Here is a 21,558-nt window from a genome sequence, read left to right on the forward strand (position 1 = left end):
AGATGTGGCGCCCAGATCCTTGGTCCTCTGTTCTTCTTGTTCATCATGATAGTCACTAATATAAGAACAACAACAATTTCCTATGGGGGAACAACCCCCCCCCCCCTTTGGCAGCAAGCTTTATGTCAAGTGCTAGTCAGTTTTGTAATACTAGAGTTCGCATTTCAGTAGTTTCTCTTTTTGCCATCTTGATGTGATATAAAGTATGGCTTGGTATCTCCTGAATAATTTGATTAACCACAGTGATTTCAAGCATTGTCCTTTGCACTCCATGCACAGGAACAAAAGCTGAAAATACTTGCTTTGTCCAGTGGATTTCCTGCTTATTTCTCAGTGTTCTCAAAATATTGAATAGCAGGAGTAATATAGCCCACAAAGCAACATCCCGACCATTTTATGGGTAACCAGGGGTAGGCACGATCACCACAAATGTAGTAACGAACCTCTATCATGCCCATACCATACCTCCAGTCATAGCTTTTTAAGTGTAAAGAGTTAACACACTTTAATATCTAGTGCCATTGCATTTGCTGGTTTTCACTGGTACAGTTTTATTTTTGGCATAGCATGTGTCTCCATGATTTGTGGTTGCAAGCTAAAGAAACGCAACCTTTGAAAAGTCAGTCACATTACACCAAGTTAGAGTAGTGTCACTAAGATCCTTTTCAAATGTTACCTGTGATGCAGGGATTGGAATCATGGGAAAATCCACCTTAGAATGATGACATATTTGTGAATACCCAACAGTTTGTCACATTTAAGTCCACAGCATATTGTCAAAGAACCAGCAGGAAACTATTTTCTCTTGACCAGGTTATAAGGGGAAACAGAAATAAAAAAAAAGCAAAAATACTTGATGTTAAGTTGTCTATCTCGCCTTCATTCTTGCTGGTTGGGTTCGGAGCCGATCTTCGGCTCCGACTTGGCCATCTTCAAAAGCTCGAGAGCTGCTTACTGGCTCGAGGCCCTCCTATATCCCATGATGCCTGGCGCTAGATACCCAGATCTCATTTGCCGCTTCTGCTGCGAGGTTGTTCTACTGGCTCAGGTCGTATAAGCTTCTTTATTATTACTGTTATTTTCTTGTAAAATACTATACTGTAGTGTAGAACTAGTCGATAGTTAGACTTTATTGATTGTAGTTAGTTTTTTCCTAGATAGCTTTTCCTTCCTTAAGAAACTTGTTTAAATTAGAGAATCCCCCCCCCCTTCTCTCCCCTTTCCACAGAAAGGTTCTTTCCGTTTGAGTTAGAGGTTAACCTTTCTTTTCTATCTCCCTTTTAAAAAAATAAACTTTTTCTCTATAACTTGTAGTGTTAGTGATAAATTTGTTATTCTTTGTGGTAGTAGTACTTTTAGTGGGTTGTGGTAACTGTAGAGTGTAAATTTGTTGTTTATCGGTTACCTTAACTTTTTGTGTAAAAACTTGTCCTTGGTTTTCTTTCAAGAATGTCCAAGGATCCAAAAACGTCCGGATTCAAGAAGTGTAACTCATGCTGTCAGAAGATGTCTCTGACAGATGGTCACACTTCTTGTGTTTATTGTCTGGGTGCTCTGCACCTGCAGGACTCTTGCTCCATCTGTCATGCCTTCAGTCCAAGAGTCCTGCAGGAGAGCAAAAATAAATTAATTCTGAGGGGTCTGCTTGAACACCAAGATTCACCGTCGAAGTCTCAGCCGGTGAAATCTTCCAGACGACCTAAACCATCGGCTCCCAGTTCAGAGCCGTCGTTGGGTGAAGCCACACAATCCATTTCGGCTCCGGCTGGAATCGATGTCCCTCCCTCCCAGTCGGCTCCGACACGATCTTCAGAGCCGGCTGAGAGTCGAAAGAGATCCAGGTCTCCTTCTTTGGAGTCGATACATTCGGCTCCAAAGTCACCCCTGCTCCAATCAGAGTGTAGTCACCGATCATCCCACTCTTCTCGGTCCTCTAGACTTTCAGACCATGATTTGGAAAGAGTGATCAACAGGCTCTTGAAATTGCAGGCCCTTGCCAAAATGTTGTCCAGCCCTCCTCATCAGGAGTCGGCTCCGTCCACAGCTATTGATATTCCTCCTCTGACTCTTCCTTTGAGCTCGGAGCCGGAGCTCATTGGGGTTCGAATCGTGGAACCATCGGCATCGATACCCTCCCTTTCGGTTCCTTCATCGGCTCCGATCCCTTCCATAGTACCTTCCCTGGAGGTATTTGGGCGCCGAGACTCCCTCATTGGCTCCGAGGGGGCGAGTGGCATCGGACCCTTGTCCGACCCCGCTCTCCCTCTAGGTGTTTCGGCGCAGGTGAGCTTGACTCCCACATCTGCCTCGGAGCCGTCTCCCTCGGCGCGGGGAGGGCTTTTGGTTTTGTCGGAGCCTGAGTCTTCTCTGTGTCCAGGCAGGGACACCTTCAAGGTGATGAGGAGTGTACTGGCCCCTCAGACAGTCCCACGATCGACCCCATCAGCTCCTCTCCCTAGGGTGCCTGCATCAGTCTCTGCCCCTCTTCCAGACCCCAAGCGTGGGGATCCAGCGCTCCAGGACACCCCTTTGGGTGTATCCTCCTCTTCCGAGACCTCCCCTGATCTTTCAGAGGAGCCACCTTGCAAGAGAAAATGCAAGAGGAAGCATGTTGACTCCCCCGAGTCTATTACATCGGATACCAACTTAGAGGAGTCGAAAGGGTCCCCAAGATCCCCCTCTGAAGATGCCTCCTTCACAGACATCCTTGAGATGCTTAGGCAGAGGGGAAACTGGACTACCCTAAGCCCTTCCGAGGATGAGTCGGTATTCCTGGATGCATTTGGATCCCAACCTTCCTCCTCCTGGACATCTCCGCCTTTCGACCCACTGATGTCTGTGGTGGCTCAAAAGGCATGGACGGCTCCAGACACAGTGGAACCGACCCCTAGAAGAACTGCAATGTTTATTACTGCCCCGCAGGACAAATAGTTCTTGACCAAGGGTGTCCCCATTGATGCAATGGTGGTAGCAGCGGCCACAAAGAAGGAGTTGGCTGAAACTTCTTCATCTGTCCATCCCCTTAATAAGGAGTCCAGGACAATGGACAGATATGGGAAGCAGATGTTCTCTTCAGCGACCTTTTCCATGCAGTCCCTGAATTACCTGTGCCACTTCACCCGTCTTCAGAGGGATCTCCTGAAAGAGCTTGGAGATACCCTCCAAGATCCATCAGCTGAGGGGGCCCAGGCTAAGGCAGCCTCCCAGCTGGCGACTCTTAATTCTGTGGTAAACTCCTCCATGCGGCTCATTTCATATGCAGCCGATGGTGCGAGTAGAGCCGCAGGCACAGGCATTGCCCTAAGGAGGCACGCTTGGATGCGGTTATGTAACTTCGCGGAACCTTTCAGAGCATCTTTCACCAACACCCCCTTTGATGGTTCTTCTCTCTTTGGATCACAGGTGAAAGATACCCTTACCAGGTGTCAGCAGGAAGGCAAGACTCTCTCTGCTGTAGGAGTCCATTTTTCCACTCCCTCCAGACCATATCCTAAGGGTCAGAAGAGTGGGAAGATGTGGTTCCAGAAATCCCAAGGAGCCTTGCCGGACACACGTGGCGAGTTTCCCTCCAGGGGCAGAGGAGGGAACAATAACAGATGCCACCCTCGTGGCAGAGGGAGTCCACAAAACCAGGGCAGCAGAGAATCCTTTTCTGACAAGCCCTTCCAGCATCCCTGAAGAGTTGCCTGGCTGCTCACCTCTGGAGGCAGTCGGGGGAAGACTATTGCTGTACCCAGGAGCCTGGCGAGACATAACACAAGATAAATGGATACAGTCCATCATATCCGGAGGCTACAGAATCCCCTTCGTTTGCACCCCCTTAAAGTCATCGAGTCCCTTCCAGACATTCCACCCAATCTAAGGGACCAAGCAGTGCAAGAAGTCTCAAAACTGCTAAGAAAAAGGGCCATCCAGCAAATCCCAGCAGACCAACAAGGATCCAGAATTTACTCAAGGTTCTTTTTGGTACCAAAAAAGACAGGGGACTGGAGACCCATTTTGGATCTCAGCAGACTAAACAAGTCTTTACAAAGAATGAAATTCCGGATGGTCACGCTTCAGTCCATATTACCCTTTCTGGGTCAGGACAATTGGATGTGCTCCATAGATCTTCAGGATGCGTACTACCACATAAAAATGGACAGACGCTTCCGAAGATTCCTCCGCTTCTGGCTGGGAGCCAGCCATTATCAGTTCAGAGCTCTGCCCTTTGGTCTCACCACAGTACCCAGGGTGTTTACCAAATGTATGGCAGTAGTTACCGCTCACCTGAGACAGCAAGGATTCCAGGTGTTTCCATATCTCAATGACTGGCTCCTCACTGCTACCACCAGACATCACCTTCTGCGAGCCAGAGACTGCACCATCGACACTTACTCCAGGCTAGGTATCACAATAAATTTCGAAAAGTCTTCATTGTCGCCCTGTCAATCTATCATCTTTATAGGCGCAAATTTAAATACCAAAACCATGCTAGCGAGCCTCCCACCAGACAGGGTTTCAGTGATTCATCAGCACATCAAGGTTTTATTAGCAGGCAAAAGGATTCAAGCCAGGTTTGTCCTTCAAATGCTAGGTCTCATGGCAGCAGCTATCGTACTTGTTCCTCTAGCTCGTTTTCACATGAGGATTCTCCAGTGGCTTCTTTTCACTCAGTGGTCCTTCCAGCAACTTCCCATGTCTTGCACGATTATGATCACTCAGGCATACAAGAAACACCTTGCGTGGTGGATGGTCTCCACATCAGTGCTCCACGGCAGACCTTTTGTTCTTCCCCCTCCAGTGGCTACAGTGACCACAGACACCTCCCTGATCGGGTGTGGGGCATTATCAGGGCAGAACAGTCCAAGGCACCTGGCAACCTCACGAGTATCATCTGCACATAAATGTCTTGGAGATGAGGGCCGTGCTCTTAGCGTTGCAGGCTCTTCAGGACTCTCTTCCTACCGGGACCATTGCAGTTCAAACGGACAATATGTCCGTAGTGTGGTATATCAACAAACAGGGCGGAACCAGGTCCTACCCCCCTATGTCGAGAAGCACTCAGACACTGGCAGTGGGCAATCTCTTCCCAATGGTTTCTGATTGCAATGCACATCCCTGGGAAGTCCAACGTTATAGCAGACAGACTGAGCAGAGCAATTCTCATGCCTCACGAGTGATCTCTGAACCAGGTAGTTGCAGACCAAATCTTCTGCAGATGGGGCCAACCTTGCTGTGACCTTTTTGCAACTCCCTTCAACAGCAAGTGCAGCAATTTCTTCTCTCTCCTTCCACTCCCCGGGCATTCCCCAGAGACGCTCTAGTCCACGATTGGCCCCAGGGACTTCTTTATGCATTTCCTCCTTTCCCTCTCATACCGAAGTTGATTCAGAAGGCTGCCATTTCAGGTTGCAAAATGATCTTCATTGCTCCTTACTGGCCTCGACAAATATGGTTTCCATTCCTGCACTCCTATCTTCCCGAACAGCCTTGGACTCTGGACCTAGTTCCAGACCTTCTGATTCATCAATCGGGTGGGCTGCACCAATCCCTGCACACTCTTCAGCTCACAGCATGGTTGCTCCACTTCCAACCCTAGCCAGGCTCCCAGATATTTCCCCATCTGTGCGAGAAATCCTTTTGTCAGCACACAAGTCTATGACCAGAAAAACGTAACGCTAGTAAGTGGAAACGTTTTTCTTCCTGGGCAGAGGCAAAAAGTATAGACCCCTTTTCAGCCCCAGTGCACTCCATTTTGGAATTTCTAGCAGAACTCTTCCATGCTGGTTCTGCTTCAGCTACAATTATTGTCCAGTTAGCGGCAATTTCAAATTTTCACATTGGCCTTTCGGAAAACAATATTATGTCCCATAAGCTGTGTAAAGCCTTTCTCAAAGGAACCACTCTGCTCAGGCCCCCAGTGAGAGATCCTCCACCACCGTGGGATTTAAATTTGATTTTAACTTCACTAATTTTGCCCCCTTTCGAACCTGCAGCTTCTTGTTCGCTGAAGTTCTTATCTTGGAAAACCCTTTTTCTAGTAGCTATTACTTCAGCCAGAAGAGTTTCAGAACTACAGGCTCTTTCTGTCCATCCCCCATACCTCGTGTTCCACAATGACAGGGCTGCTGTTAGGACTAATCTTTCCTTCCTTCCTAAGGTCTCTTCAGAGAGTAACTTGAATCAGTCCATAGATTTTCCTGTGTTTTTCCCTAACCACTCCAACAGGGCAGAACATAAGTTGCATCAGTTAGATGTTCACAGGCAGCTACGTTTTTATTTGCATAGAACCAAGGACATTAGAAAATCAGACCAACTTTTCCTGTCTTATGCAGTAGGTAAACAAGGTCTTCTGGTCTCCAAAGTAACCTTATCCAGATGGTTGACTTCTATCATCACATTCATATATCAACTGAAGAATAAAGAATTGCCAGTTAAACCAAAAGGTCACTCCACCAGAGCTTTAGCTACTTCGGTGGCCTTTCAGGCTAGGTTGCCCATGGAATCTATTTGTGCTGCAGCTACATGGGCCAACCCACATACTTTCATTTTGCATTACAAGTTGGATTTGGTTTCCAGGAGCAGAGCTGATTTTGGTTCCACTGTTCTGAAGAGTCTTTTCTGATGAGCCAACCAGGATTTTAGGTGCTAGGGATGCTGTCCCAACCAGCAAGAATGGAGGCGAGATAGACAACTTAACATAAAAAAGTTATGTACCTACCATAATGTTCCATGTTAGTTGTCTTCTTCTCGCCTTCTTTCTTGTGTCCCACCCTCCATCCCCCTATCCTAATGGACCGAGAAGAGTTCTTCTTGATTTTTCACTGGCTGAGTCTTCTCTGGCTATTCTTTTCTGACTAGTAGTCTCTCCAGTAGGATTTATGCATTCTAGGACAGGATTCCTTTATTATTATGTCTGCAGTTAGACTTACCAAACGAGATCTGGGTATCTAGCGCCAGGCTTCATGGGATATAGGGGGGCCTTGAGCCAGAAAGCAGCTTTCGAGCTTTTGAAGATGGCCAAGTCTGAGCCGAGGATCAGCTCTGAACCCAACCAGCAAGAAAGAAAGTGAGAAGAAGACAACTAACATGGAACGTTATGGTAAGTACATAACTTCTTTTTATCACTAAATTCATCATGGACTGTTGTCTGAGTTGAGTTTCTTTAATCCTTTACTGGGGCAGATGATTTGTCCTTTACACTTTGTTGTCCATGGCTGACAAAGATGATTTGTCTGAGGCTTCCACATAATTTTTTTGCCTGCAATGTGACAAATGTACTTAAGTTGGCAGTCCTGGATAGCAGATTGCAGTAAAGATGGTAAGCAGGACCTTTTCACTTTGGACTCAAAACAGTTTTTTTTTTAAGTTTTAAAATAAACCCAATCTCCAGGCTGCAGTTGGTGACAGGGCTGGTCAGGAGGTTAAGGAAGAGCTTCTCGTACAGTTCTGTGATACTACTGCAAGAAATGAATAAGTTTTGTGCAGTAAGACAATACAACATCATTAGTTAGAGTTAATTCTTCATTTGACACAGGGGGAGTAGCTGGAAGTTCCATTAGAATCCCCATTAATATATCATAGGGACTCAATCTCCTCTTAGTATGTAATGCAGTTCTCATACTCATTAATGATAAAAGAGGTGCCTCTGGCCATTTAAGGCTTGTTTCAGCAAAAAGCTTTGAAATCTTATTTTAAGGGTCCTATTAATCCTCTCTAGTAATCCAGATTACTTTGGATGGCTAGACAGTGAGACTCAATTTAGTATTAAAAAATTTTGCATAGTTTTTAATCAGAGAAAGTTTAAAGTGTGCCCCTGGAAGCTATTGATAGTACAAGGTACAGCAAATCTAAATATGAAATCAAATAGCAATTTTTTTAACAACTATTACAGAATCTGCTTTGTGAGATGAGTAAGCTTTCACCCATGCAGAAAACATACAAACCACTACCAGTACATATTGTAAATTATGATATTTAGGCATCTGGACAAAGTCCAGCTGTACATTAACAAAAGGTCCCCAAGGTGGTGGTAAGCATGCAGCCCTAATGTTTGCATTTTTGCTACCATTATGCTCTAAGCATATTACACAGTTATTAACACACTGAAGTATCAAAGAGGAGACATGAGTGGTATACCAACTTTGGGTAATTTGATTAAATAAAGCTGTCTTACCTGCATAAGCTGGTAAATGATATGCAATTACCAGGTAAGGCAGCAAGGAGGCGGGCACCACCAGTCAGCTGATTGCATTTCACCATAACCCATCAGCAGACTTACAGCATCCTTCCTTAAGCCACCTCTGAATTTCTCCCCATAATGCTTCATTTTGGAAAGATGATACTCTTTTAAAATCAAACACATCATCGCTGTAAGAGTCTTACAATAAGATCACATGAAAATTTGCACAAACTCCTTTTACAACTTGCTTAGCAGCTTGAGCTACCAAATTATTTCCCTTTGAAACAGTATCTATACCCCTTTGATGGGAACTACATTTAACTACTGCAAGTTAATATTTTTTTTTAGGTAACAAAACAGACTATTTTTTTTTAAAAACAAAATATCATTACTGGTGCAGAATCAGATAGATATTCTTGTGACCAAATTTTTGTTTCGATTTCTTCCACAGCCACCATCCACAAATAATCCAGTTCAGCGTTGGGTATAGGACTGTCCTTTAAATCATTTCTAAGAGAAAGCAGATAATTAATCATAAACACACAATCATGCTCTTTACCTTTTTCAGCAGTAGGTAACAAAGATGCAGGAATTTAGAACAGGACACTGTATGACAGAAATAGATGGATCAGAAAGAAGTGAAAGTTCATATTTAGTCAGATGTTCAGTCAAGAGTGGTTGAGTTCTCATTTTAAGTAAGAGAAATGATACAGAATGAGGGAAGGCTACTGTAAGATCATGCTTGAGCACCAGTGATTACGCAAGATTGACTAGAATGGTGGCAGTAGCCACTGCATTTAAACATGGTAGAAATCCCTTTGCAACAGAATCAAGTGCTGTACTATAATAAGCTAATGGATGATAGTTGTCCCCATGTTTCTGTGCAAGCATTCCCTGAGCAAATCCATTTCTTTCATGACAAAATAAAATGAATGTCTTTCCATAATCTGGTAAGCCTAAAGCCGGGGCAGTAGCTAAAGCTTGTTTTAAATTCTGAAATGAATTTTCCTGTTCACTATTCCAAGGGATAGGCTATGGTGTATCTTGTTTTTAAAAGAATTGTCAAACGTTTAGCAATCTTGGCATAGTTAGAAATCCACTGTCTACAACATCCTGTCATACCTAAAAGAAATCTAAGCTGATGCTGAGTAGTTGGACATAGGGGTTTAGGTATTGCCTCAATACGAGATGGTAACATCTACCTGCTACCCTCAGATATCAAATGACCAAGATAATGTACCTGAGGTGACCATAGATATAATTTCTGTCTTGACACCTTGTGTGCTTTTTCTGCAAGAATAGTTCAAAGGTGTATGGTATACTGTTGAAAAAAAATTAGATACCATTAGTAAATTATTTACATATCACACTAACACAGATCTACCTGGAAATGTCACAACTTCCAAATTTTTGTTTATAGAATTTGAGAAAATAATGGAGATTCAGTGTATCCTTGTGGCAACCGTGTCCAAGTATACTGCTGTCTCTTATAAGTAAAAGCAAATAGAAACTGACTTTCAGGGTGAATAGGTATGGAAATGAATGCTGAACATGGATCTATCGCAAAAAAAAATTTGCTGTAGGTGGTATGCAACTCAGTATTGTTGCTGGATTTGGAACCACAGGAAACATTGGTAATACTGCATTGTTTACAGCCCTCAAATCTTGCACAAACCTATAAGTATCTTTCCTGACTTTTTTTACAGGGAGAATAGGAGTATTACAAGGGCTTTTAGCTGGCACTATTATTTCTTATCGTATCAAGGGCTGAATTACAGGTTTGATTTCCTGCTCTGCTTCTGATTTCAGTGGATACTGTGACCCTTTAGTGTGAGGTTTAGTTGGATTTAATTTTATTTTTACTGGTTTAGCAGATTTTAATATACCTACTTTATTAGTGTGTTTAGCCCGTAAGTTAGCAGGTACCTGCTGCAGCATTTTTTCATTTGTCTGTATGCCTTCAAAAGGCTGTTCCTCAGCTTCTGCTAAGACTGCTAATACTTCCCCCTCTGATTTTGCTGGAAAATCCAAATATACCCCTTCTGGTATGCAGTAAATAGTACAACCCAGTTTGCACAACAGGTCTCTGCTTAGGAAATTTATCCATGCAGGAGTACTCAAGAGAAAAGAATGCCTTTTGAATTGATTTTAAATAAATGGGTATAGGTTTTGAAACAGGCTATGTAACAGTAGCATTTGTTACTTCAACTGCCTTTACTTTATGTTTTGATACTGGTCAGACCTCCCAACCGTCCCGAATTATTCGATTTTTACCGAGTTTTGGGGTCAAAATGAAGGGGTGCCACGATTCCCGAGTGGCACCTCTTCATTTCCGATTTTTTTGCTTTCTTTTTTTTATGTTTTGAATTTTCGCGCTGTCGGAGCTGACGTCATCACGTGCGCGATGACGCCAGCTCCGTCAACGCTACCAGCCAGTCGGAATTGAGCTCAAGGAGCTCACATCATTATTTCCGGCTGGCTATGAGCAGGCGGGAAATGAAAATTAAACAGTAGCAGTAGTAATGCTGCCAAGAATGGGTTTATGCTTTTTTAAAGTACTGTCTGCAATGCTGCGAATGGGCTTACGCTTTTTAAAGTACTGCAGTGCTGCGAATGGCGACTGGAGTTTTCCAACGTAAATGGACTTTGACTTTGGGGCTGCAGGCTGAGAGAAAGAACCGGATGAAGCAAGCAAGACATTAGGTAAGGAAACAAAGTGTTTTGTGTGTGTGTGTGTGATTAGACACCGCTAAGTTGTGAGTGAATACTATATCTGCTTCTGCCATACCATTTAGCTGCTTGGAGACTGCTAGTGCTATCTATGCCGGTTAACAGGGTGATTAGGATTCCAATTTCCATTGCAGTTCTGTGGATTGCTGAGAGGTACTGCAGTTCTTTCTCTTAGTGTGTGTGTGTATTCAACAGAACACTGCGACATAATGTATGTGAATTGAAGAGAACACACTGCAGTGCAGAGGTATCTGCATGTGTGTGCTCGCACATGCCTTTGTTTTTGTGTGGCCTGACCTATCATAAAATGAAACTGTTAATTTTTGTTCAGTCATCCGCGGTCATGCAGCTGTGTGTTCTGCTGGAAAGGAAAGTTGAAATGTGTGTGTATTCACTGTTGATTCTGCTTTGATTTAAGAACGAAAATTAGTTTTACCATTCAACTGCATTTATTTAGCTGGAAAAATGGTCATGCTGCTCTAAGAATGGAGTGATTCTGCTTTGATTTAAGAACGGAAATTAGTAAGTGTATTTACCATTCAACTGCATTAATTGAGCTGGAAAGAAGGGTCACGAAAGGAAAGTTGAAAAGAAATGTGTGTATTCACTACTGATTCAAGAACAGAAATTAATAAGTGTATTCGCCATTCAACTGAATTTATTTAGCTGGAAAGATGGTCATGCTGCTGGTTTGTGTGTGTGGAAAGAAGAAGGTCATGCTGCTGGTTTGTGTGTGTGAAGGAAGATGGTCATGCTGCTGGTTTGTGTGTGTGGAAAGAAGATGGTCATGCTGCTGGTTTGTGTGTGTGGAAAGAAGATGGTCATGCTGCTGGTTTGTGTGTGTGGAAAGAAGATGGTCATGCTGCTGGTTTGTGTGTGTGGAAAGAAGATGGTCATGCTGCTGGTTTGTGTGTGTGGAAAGAAGATGGTCATGCTGCTGGTTTGTGTGTGTGGAAAGAAGATGCCAAGGAGTCAAGTCCATATGTTTCACAGAGTATCTGGAATGTTTGGCTCATACTTTTGGTCTGTGTTTCTCTTAAAATTTGTGGTTGTCTGGCAAATCAGTGAGAACTGAATTCACTAAATAATTACTTATAGCTGTTTAAGTTTCAGATTTCCTATCGTTCCGGAAACGCATGTTAATAACAAAGCTTTTTATTCTGGCAACTTTCTAATATTATAAAAGCAGTGTTTAAATGTGTCCCACACTCTGGTTTTTGGCCTTTGTCTCCCCAATAAATTTTGGCTTCTTCCGGATTTCTTGTTCTGCAAAGTTCTTCAGGGGAAGAGAAGTTTAGTGCTGCTTGTATCAAGTCTGCATTGTTGGTAACACAACAGATAGTATACTTGCTTTTGATGCAGAAGTCTATGGGTTCTACCCCCAGAATATTTACATGGATTTTTGGTACTGAGTTGTACTTTTAAAGGGGGGTGGATGCTGTAGTCCTGAGATGCCTCATGCAAGATTTTATTCAAGTTAACAAGTGGTGTGTGTTCATAGGTTCATAGTTTAGTACTAAGCTAACTGCCCTTGCGAGCCATTTTAAGCCTAGCCAATTATCCCCTGTGAGACTCAAACCCTGCACCTTGTGTTTGTAAGGCAAACACCTTTGTGTGTGTGTGTGTGTGTGTGTGTGTGTGTGTGTGTGTGTGTGTGTGTGTGTGTGTGTGTGTGTGTGTGTGTGTGTGTGTGTGTGTGTGTGTGTGTGTGTGTGTGTGTGTGTGTGTGTGTGTGTGTGTGTGTGTGTGTGTGTGTGTGTGTGTGTGTGTGTGTGTGTGTGTGTGTGTGTGTGTGTGTGTGTGTGTGTGTGATTTTTCAAGGGTCTTTCAACATGAAAATCTGCATTGGTACAGGACAGGAGTCTGTATTGAGCAGAGAGCCATCTTCACATTGATAGGGAAGCAGTGCAGTGGGTGGGTAAATAATCTTTCACATTAGTGTCCTGGAGCTTGAATAGTTCACATTTCTTTGTAGCGCATTGCTGGTGGTTTGGCACTTGAAATGGGGATGTCAGACACTTTCTAGTGTCTTCACTGTTAATCTAAAGAATCAGTGAGTGGACTATTCCATCCTATGGCTTTTTTAGATTAACAGTGAAGACACTAGAATCAGTGAGTGGACTATTCCATCCTATGGCTTTTTCATTGCCAAATTATTCCTGTGCCCAAACTGACAAGTGTTGCTAAATTAACGATGAATATTTATAGTAGTTTTGTATTGTTTCATGACAAAATATTTCTGAAGACTTTGACGTGTGTTATCAAAATCTGTGCTGTAGGTATTTTTTAGCCCTTGAGTAGGAGTTCATTCTTCATCTGGCTTCAAAAATAAGGCTTCTGGTTTGTCCTTCACTTCAGGATCAATTTATCCTTGCTTTTGAACCTGATTTCTCTGCTTGGTTAGTACACTGCTATAAAATGTAAAAATAAAATCTAAATCATTGTAGAAGTAAAGCAGTATGCACATTAGTGTTTATGGTAAATGGGGCGAAATAGCCAGATACTAGGGCAATGGAATGGCTGCAGAGGGACTCTGGTGCTTTATTTTGGTTGTCTGTTCTTTAGTTTACGTTTGAAAGTTGGTATCCCACAATTCCACTGGAGTAGGCGGTGCTACATAATTATGTATGCAAATTTTATGTTAATCAGCGTACAGATTTGTACCTATTTTTCACGGGCCTTGTCCAGATTTCTGATGTTTCCAGGTTGAGAGGTATGATACTGGTATTTGACTATCTGAGGTAATTTTTAATACAGACCTAGTGAACAGGGGAACTAGGATGAGATGTAACAGTACCACGCTGATCTTGTTTCCAATGGACAATTGTCCGAAATGCAGGGGTCTGAGAAACAGCAGAGTCTTGTACAGGAGCCACCCGTACCAGTACATATGGAAGTGGGGGTGCAGTAGCTACTGGAGGATTATCATCCTCTTTAAAAGTCTCTGCTTTTTGGCCATCTCCAGTTTTTTCCAAACCTGCCAAAACAGGATAAAGGAATCTCTTTTTACTGACCTGTACTGCCTTTTTAACTCTTTCACCTGTGGTAGCAACTTTTTAAAAATATTTTGTAATCCCCTTAGTGCAGATTACTTTTTCCTTTTAAGAGCTTTAGTATACTAAGAATAAAGTACTGCCCATTGTTCCCCACTTACCTTGTTTTTCTTTTTTTTTCAAAATACCCTTTAAATTTTAATGGAAATACTTTACCAGAGCAATTTCTAATAAACTGAAACCACTCATTCAAATACTTACAACTTTTTTTTTCATAATTATGATACATAGTATGTTTGCACACCCTGAATAGGTAAGTATTTGAATCTCTAACTATTCCATACAAAATAGTATGAAATTCACAGAACTTTCTGTGCTGGACTCTTGTAATTTTTTCCACACTGCCCTGCAGCAATACTAAAGTTCAAATCCTGAGCATGGCACCAAATGTTAAAGTAAACAAATAAATAGAGTTTTACCATTTTTACTCTTGAGTCAAGAATAACACTTCAGGATGTGCAAAGTACTGGTTTATTCCATGAACAGTGCTGGGACACTACCTTCTCAAAATTTCAGATCAGTCTTAAAGAACAAAGAAAAATAATACTAGATATACCTTTTCTTATCAATTTCATGCATGCAGAACTTTGACGTAACATAGCCTTTAACAAATTATACATTTTAAACTAATTTGTGCCCTCATGCTTCTCGCTTAGAGCTTCGTGTGAACACTTGACAAATATATCTTTTTAAAACACAGATCACCTGGACTAACAATCTGTCTTTTGACCGTATATTATTCAGTACCAGTACACTATCTTTACAAGCATCCTTACGACTCATCCCCCAACCTAAGAAAGCCAGAGCTCACAGAGATTCCTGACACATTGTTTTTCTTTCTTTTCTTCACTGACATTTTGAAAACAGATTCTTTTAAACATTAGTAACATCCCTTGTCTCCTTCAACACTTACTTTGCCTTCAGCTGTCTGTCAGTACACTATAAAGAGAATGCAGTTGTAAGATACTTGAAATATAAAGCTAAAACTTATATGAAACTAGATTTTGATAATCATGCATCTATTTTACCTTTTAATTTTAACATAAACATATTATAAACATTTTATTTGACTCATTTATGAAGAAACTGCAAGTTAATATGCATTTTGTGAAGAATAATCATGAGACAATATATTTTTCCATAACAGTACACTTTTGAACACAAATACTCAAATAGCCTCACTACCATTTCATTGCATATCCACCATCAAAAGTCAGGTGCATTTACTAATCTCCCATCCATTTCCTCCAGAAAGATCAGTGCTTCAAGAATTAGGGTCTATGGTAGCAGCCATTGTACTATTTCCCTTGGCATCTTTATGCATGTCCTTTAATGGACTGTAGCTGTTCAGTGGACCATTCAACATCAACCTCTATCTAACTAGAGTCTAACCAGTCAAACTAACTTCAATTTTCAAACAGTACATCTATTGGAAGATTCAGTCAGACAACATTCATCTAGGCTGCCCTTTTGTTTGGCTGACCCCCTTGGCCATACTGACCACAGATGCATTTTCTGGGAAGGATGGTCCAAGGCATGCGGTGCCCCCAAAGAGATCAATCTGAATATCAACATACTAGAGATAAGAGCAGTCTTATTCATGTTGCAGGCTTTTCAAGATGGTCTCCCTTTGAGGAAAAATTGCAATTCAGACCAACAACATGTCTGTAGTATGGTGAATCACAAACAGCAAGGAATCTGATCTTATCCCATCTACAGAGAGGCCATGAGATTGTCGGAATGGGTGAACTCATCAGACCACTTTCTGATTGAAATGCACATTCTGGGGAAAGCCAAATTGTTAGCGGACAAACTAAGCAGATCCATATTGATGCTTCATAAGTGGTCTCCCAACTAATCTGTGGTGGAAAAGATCTTCCTTTGTTAGGGCCAAGCTTGCTGTGATCTTTTTGCATCTCCTTCCAACAACAAGTGCAGTGGGTACTTCACTCTAATCCCTCCTCAGGGAGAGTCACTGAGAGATGCTGTTGTCCATGATTGACCCTCTGGTCTTCTTTATGCTTTTCCTCCCCTTCCCTTGATACTAAAATTTCTGCAGAAAGCAAACAGGCTGAAAAGCTCAGTCATCCTCATTGCCCCATTCTGTCCTTGACAAGTATGGTTCTCCTTCCTACGGTCTCACCTTTGTTGTCCTCCATGGATACTGGAACCATTTCCGGATCTCCTCCCTCACCTGTCAGGAATTCAGCACCCCAATATCCAGGCCCTCAGACTAACCGCATGGTTTCTCCACTTCCAATAATGATTAGACAGCCCATGCTCTCTTCCCCTGTACATACTGTTATTTTGGCTTCTCAAAAATAATCTATTAAAAAGTGTACAAAAGCAAATGGAAAAGATTCTCCCTTTGGGCTTTGAATAATGACCAAGATCCTTTCTCTGCACCAGTTTCTGCAGTACTTCAATGTTTAACTGTCCTTTTTAAGGAATGAGGGAGTTTCTCTAAGTTCAAACTTCAACTGGAAGCAATTTCTAATTTTCACAGAGGAGACAAAAATAATTTGTTGGCTTTGTTCAAATTATGCAAAGCATTCTTAAAAGGTATTTTTCTTCTCAGACCACCAATAAAAGAACCTTCACCTCCTTGGGATCTCTCAGTTGTGCTACAAGGTCTAACTCAAAAACATTTTGAACCTTCAGCTAAAAATGATTTAAATTCCTTTCATGGAAAACAGTCTTCTTGGTAGCCATTACGTTTGCCAAGAGAATATCTGAACTCCAGGCTCTTTCCTCAAAAACATTTTACATCATTTTTCATAAAGATAGGGTTACTTTACAGACAAATCCTTCTTTTTACCTAAAGTGGCTTCTGAAAATAATATTAATCAGTCCATTCATTCACCAGTCTTCTTTCCAAAATTTTCAAATAAAGGAGAGTACATGCATCTCCTTGATGTACACAGACAGTTAAATTTTTATCTTCGGAGAATAAACCAAATTAGAAAACCAGATCAACTCTCTGTCTCTTTTTCAGCAAAAAGGCTGGATTGTCCAGTCTCTAAAGTCTCTCTGTAGCCAAATGGATTACAGACTGTATTTCTTGGATTTATCCTCAACAAGGCATGACCTTACCTGAACCTCATTCAACCAGATCCATGGCTGCTTCATCTACTTTATGGTCAAGAACATCTATTGATGATATTTGTGCTGCAGCCACATGGTCCAATGCACAGACCTTTGTTACTTACAAATTGGATATTATCTGTAGAAACAGAGCCGCCTTTGGTTCGGCGGTACTCCGGAATATCCTTCCATGAGGGACACCCAAGATCACCATAGCTGAGGCCTCTGTCCCATGGGCTGAGGAAGAATGAAAAGGACAATATCAGATTTAAAAGTTATGTACTCATCATAACTAGGCATCTGTGTTGTCCATTTTCATTCTTCCTCAACTTCCCTCCCATCCATCCACCATCCATATTTTCTGGAGAGGTTGGAACCTGCGGTTCCAGGTTTGAGCCCTTCCTTTCTCTGTCAGCTATACCTCTTTCTGCTTAGCTATAGGTTTCTATGGCAACAAACTTGATCTGGGGTAATGGGGATGGAGTAGTGCATTATGGGTAGAGGAAGGAGCTTGAGAGATGGATCCAAAATCTGGACTATGGAGCCAAGTCAGATCCAAGGATCAGATCTGAACCCATGGATTGAGGATGAATGAAAATGGACAACACAAATGCCTAGTTATGATGACTTTTAAATAATGGATGGTCAACACAAATACCTAGTTATGATGACTATATGACTTTTAAATAATGCCAACCCTCCACCTTCTAATAAAGATGGCAAAGACTGTGATAGACTTGGTAAGAGATTCTTTTCTTCTTCCACTTTAGTGTTTAGAAATGCTGGCTAGTGTAGACAATCTGAGAAATTCCTCTGCCTGATTACCTTCAGAAAAGTAGATATTTTTTGAATCTTGTTGTTTCTACTTTTTTCTCAAGTGTCTAAACATTCTTTCAAAAGTGTATATGACTGTGTTGACTTGGTGTCCATGTAGCTGCTAATGGTAGAGTGGTGAAGTGTTTTGCTTAGATACATAATAAGAAGTTTTCTGATGAGGTAAAATCTGAGATTTTAAACTCTCTTTCAGACAAGGAAGTTTCATTTGGCCCATCTGCAACTCCACATCTCCTTGTTCCTTTTTCTAAAAACAGAAAAATCAACCCTTTCTCTAAGCAGAGCTCTAGGAAGAAATAGCAGGAAGGTTCCAATAAGTAGCAGGGATCCTTTCAGAAAAAGGGACATACCCCTACCTCAGAATTACTGTGCCATGTCTTCCCCTTCTTTTACCATACTTCATTTCCCCCCTACTCCATATCTTTCAGACATACTGCTTCTCAATCTGCCTTTTTTGGCACAAAAATGTATCAGACAAGTGGGTTTTTAGAGTAGTTCAGGAGAGTTACAGATTGCACACTGGGAAAATATACCTTCTCTTCAGGGGGATTCTTCCTCGACCTCCAAACAATACAAAACTATTTCCTTGGGTTTTAAACTATATGCTTTCTTTGGGGGGGGGGTCATATAACTAGTGCCCCATAAATAGATTGGAAAAGGATTTTATTCAAGAATGTTTCTAGTCCCAAAGAATGAGTCTTCTTAGAGACCAGAACTTGGCCTGTCCTTTCTCAACATGTTTGTGAAAGTATACCCAAATTGATGGTAAAACAGTAAACCAGTAATCTCCACTCCAATAGATACAAAACAAGGTTTAATATTCAAGATTAAGCACTTTTGTTTCCTAAACACTGGAAACTTCTTCAGAATAAATTACAAACCAAATGTTAAATATTTCTAAATTACACCAATCCTCTCATTTGTTAAAACATAAAAACAATTACCCAATCTAAAGTCAGAACATTGCCATGGAAACTGTTGTTCAAACCTTATTGTTAAAAATATATAAAGAGTTGTTAGTACATTTAAAACACTTAAAAAACAGTAAAACTGAAATGACGTATTAATATTTCAGTGACCTAATTTTCAGTGCAGGTACAATAGAATAATGGTCATTTAAACCGAGATTAACACAGGCATCTAAATGTAATTGCCAAATAGGTTCCCGGTACTCTAACTTGGTTACCCTTTCATGAGGCTTAACTTGTTCCAGGATCCAAAATTTATAATTAGCTTGACTGCTTGTACTAATATGCCTAAATAGAGTGTTGGTTCCTTTTTTCCTATTAATACCATACAGATGCTCATAAATGCTTTGTTTTAAATACTGCTTGGTCTTACCTATATAGTATGAATAGCAGCATGTGCAGTAAGCTAAATATATCACTCCTTTTGAATGACAGTTGTAATAACCAGTTGTTGGTAAAACCGATTTCACACTGGGTAAATACAACTTGGTAACGTTTGCAATAAAGGGACATTGCTGACAATTCCTACACCTAAAAGTCTCCTTTCTACACCTATTATGAGAAGGGATAGGCTTATACTCAAATATATTTTTCAAGTTGGCACCTCTCTTAAAACTAAATTTCAATGGTTGGTTAAAAGGTTCCAATATTTTGTGATAATATTCTTAATTATCCATTTTGGTGTCTTGGTTATATTTTGTAACAAAATAGGATTCCTTGCCATATATCTCACTAAAATCTACTTGTGTCCATCTAGTAAAATTAAAAGATGTAATATTTGTGTTAATTTCCATTGCATTAATCAATGGAATATAATTTGTTAAAATTTGTTAAATTTTATTGAAAATTTGTTTACAGCTAGACAGTACCCTAAAACACTTACTGAAAATATTAAACAGGAGGTCTTACTGGAATGGGGAAGAAAATATATTCCATTGATTAATGCAATGGAAATTAACCCAAATATTATCTTTTAATTTTAATAGACAGACACAAATGGATTCTAGTGGGGTATGTGACAAGGGATCCTATTTTGTTACAAAGTATAACCAAGACACCAAAATGGTTAATTATATTATCACAAAATATTGGAACCTTTTCTCTGCTATGCCAAATCATTTGAAGGCGGTTAACCAACCACTGAAATTTAGTTTTAAGAGAGGTGCCAACTTGAAAAATATATTTGAGTATGAGCCTATTCCTTCTCATGATAGGTGTAGAAATGGGACTTTTAGGTGTGGGAATTGTCCGCAATGTCCCTTTATTGCAAACGTTACTGAGTTATATTTACCGAGTGTGAAATGGGTTTTACCAACAACAGGTTATTATAATTGCCATTCAAAAAGAGTGATATATTTAGCTTACTACACCTGCTGCTATTCGTACTATATAGGTAAGACTGAGTGGTGTTTAAAACAAAGGATTTATGAGCACCTTTATGATATTAATAGGAAAAAAGAGACCAATGCTCTATTTAGGCATATTAGTACATGCAGTTAAGATAATTATACATTTTGCATCCTGGAACAAGTTAAGCCTCATGAAAGGGGGGAATTGGGAAACCAAGTTGGAATACCAGGAACTTATTTGGCAATTATGTTTGGATACCTGTGTTAATCTCGGTTTAAATTACCATTATTCTATTGTACCTGCATTGAAAATAAGGGCACTGAATATTAATACACCATTTCAGTTTTACTGTTTTCTACGTGTTTTTAATGTACTAATAACTCTTTATATATTCTTAACAATAGGGTTTGAACAACAGTTTCCATGGCAATGTTCTGTCTTTAGACTGGGTAATTGTTTTTAAGTGTTAACCAATGAGAGTGATTGGTATAATTTATAAATGTTTAACATTTGGTTTGCAATTTATTCTGAAGAAGTTTTCAGAATATTAAACATTGTATGTGAAGTTGTTCTATCTTTTTGTTCATTCTTACAGATGGGTTCGGAGCCGATCCTCATCTCCGAGTCGGCCTACTACAAAGCTCGTGGTCTTCAGACAGCTTGAGGCCAAGTCCCTATCCCTAGTTTGCCACTGCAATAGATCAGAGGTTCCTTGCACAGCTTGGGCCAGTATAGTTTTTTTCTCATAATATCTAGCTAAATTGTGATTTCTCCAAGTATTTAGAGATAGTCTTTAATAGTTATAACTTTTACAGCTTATTAGTAGCTATATTTCTTCTCTTTTTGGCCTTCATTTTTTCTTATAGGCCCTGAATATTCCCTTTCCCTCTGGTGTGCCTTTATAATATTATATAGCTTGTAGTTTAAATAAGTAGTTAGTGTGTGAGTGTTTTGCATAGTGATAGTTTTATTCATAGTATATTCTTATTCAGCCCATTTGTTGTTTAGGGCTTATTTCACTAGTTTAGCTTTACTAGGTTAACTTTACTAATTGTTGGGTGTGTCTAGTCTCTTTAAAGGTACAGTAGATTTTTTTCTTGATACTGTATATTTGATTATGGCTGACCAGGAGAAAGACAAGCATCCTAAGTCAGGCTTTAAAAAGTGTCCAAAATGTGGACAAAAGATGTCTGTGACAGACAGTCACGTTAATTGTGTATATTGTCTTGGAGCCTTGCACTTACAAGAAAGCTGCTCCATTTGCCATTCTTTTTCTTCCAGAGTTCTTCAAGAGAAAGAAAAAGAAAACTCATAGATAGAGGACTTCTGAAATCTTCTTTCCAGGAAGCATTGAGTGACCAGGATAAGTCCAGCA

This window comes from Protopterus annectens, chromosome 7.part1 (genome assembly GCF_019279795.1).
Source record: "Protopterus annectens isolate FY-2018-M chromosome 7.part1, PAN1.0, whole genome shotgun sequence".
NCBI lineage: Eukaryota > Metazoa > Chordata > Ceratodontiformes > Protopteridae > Protopterus > Protopterus annectens.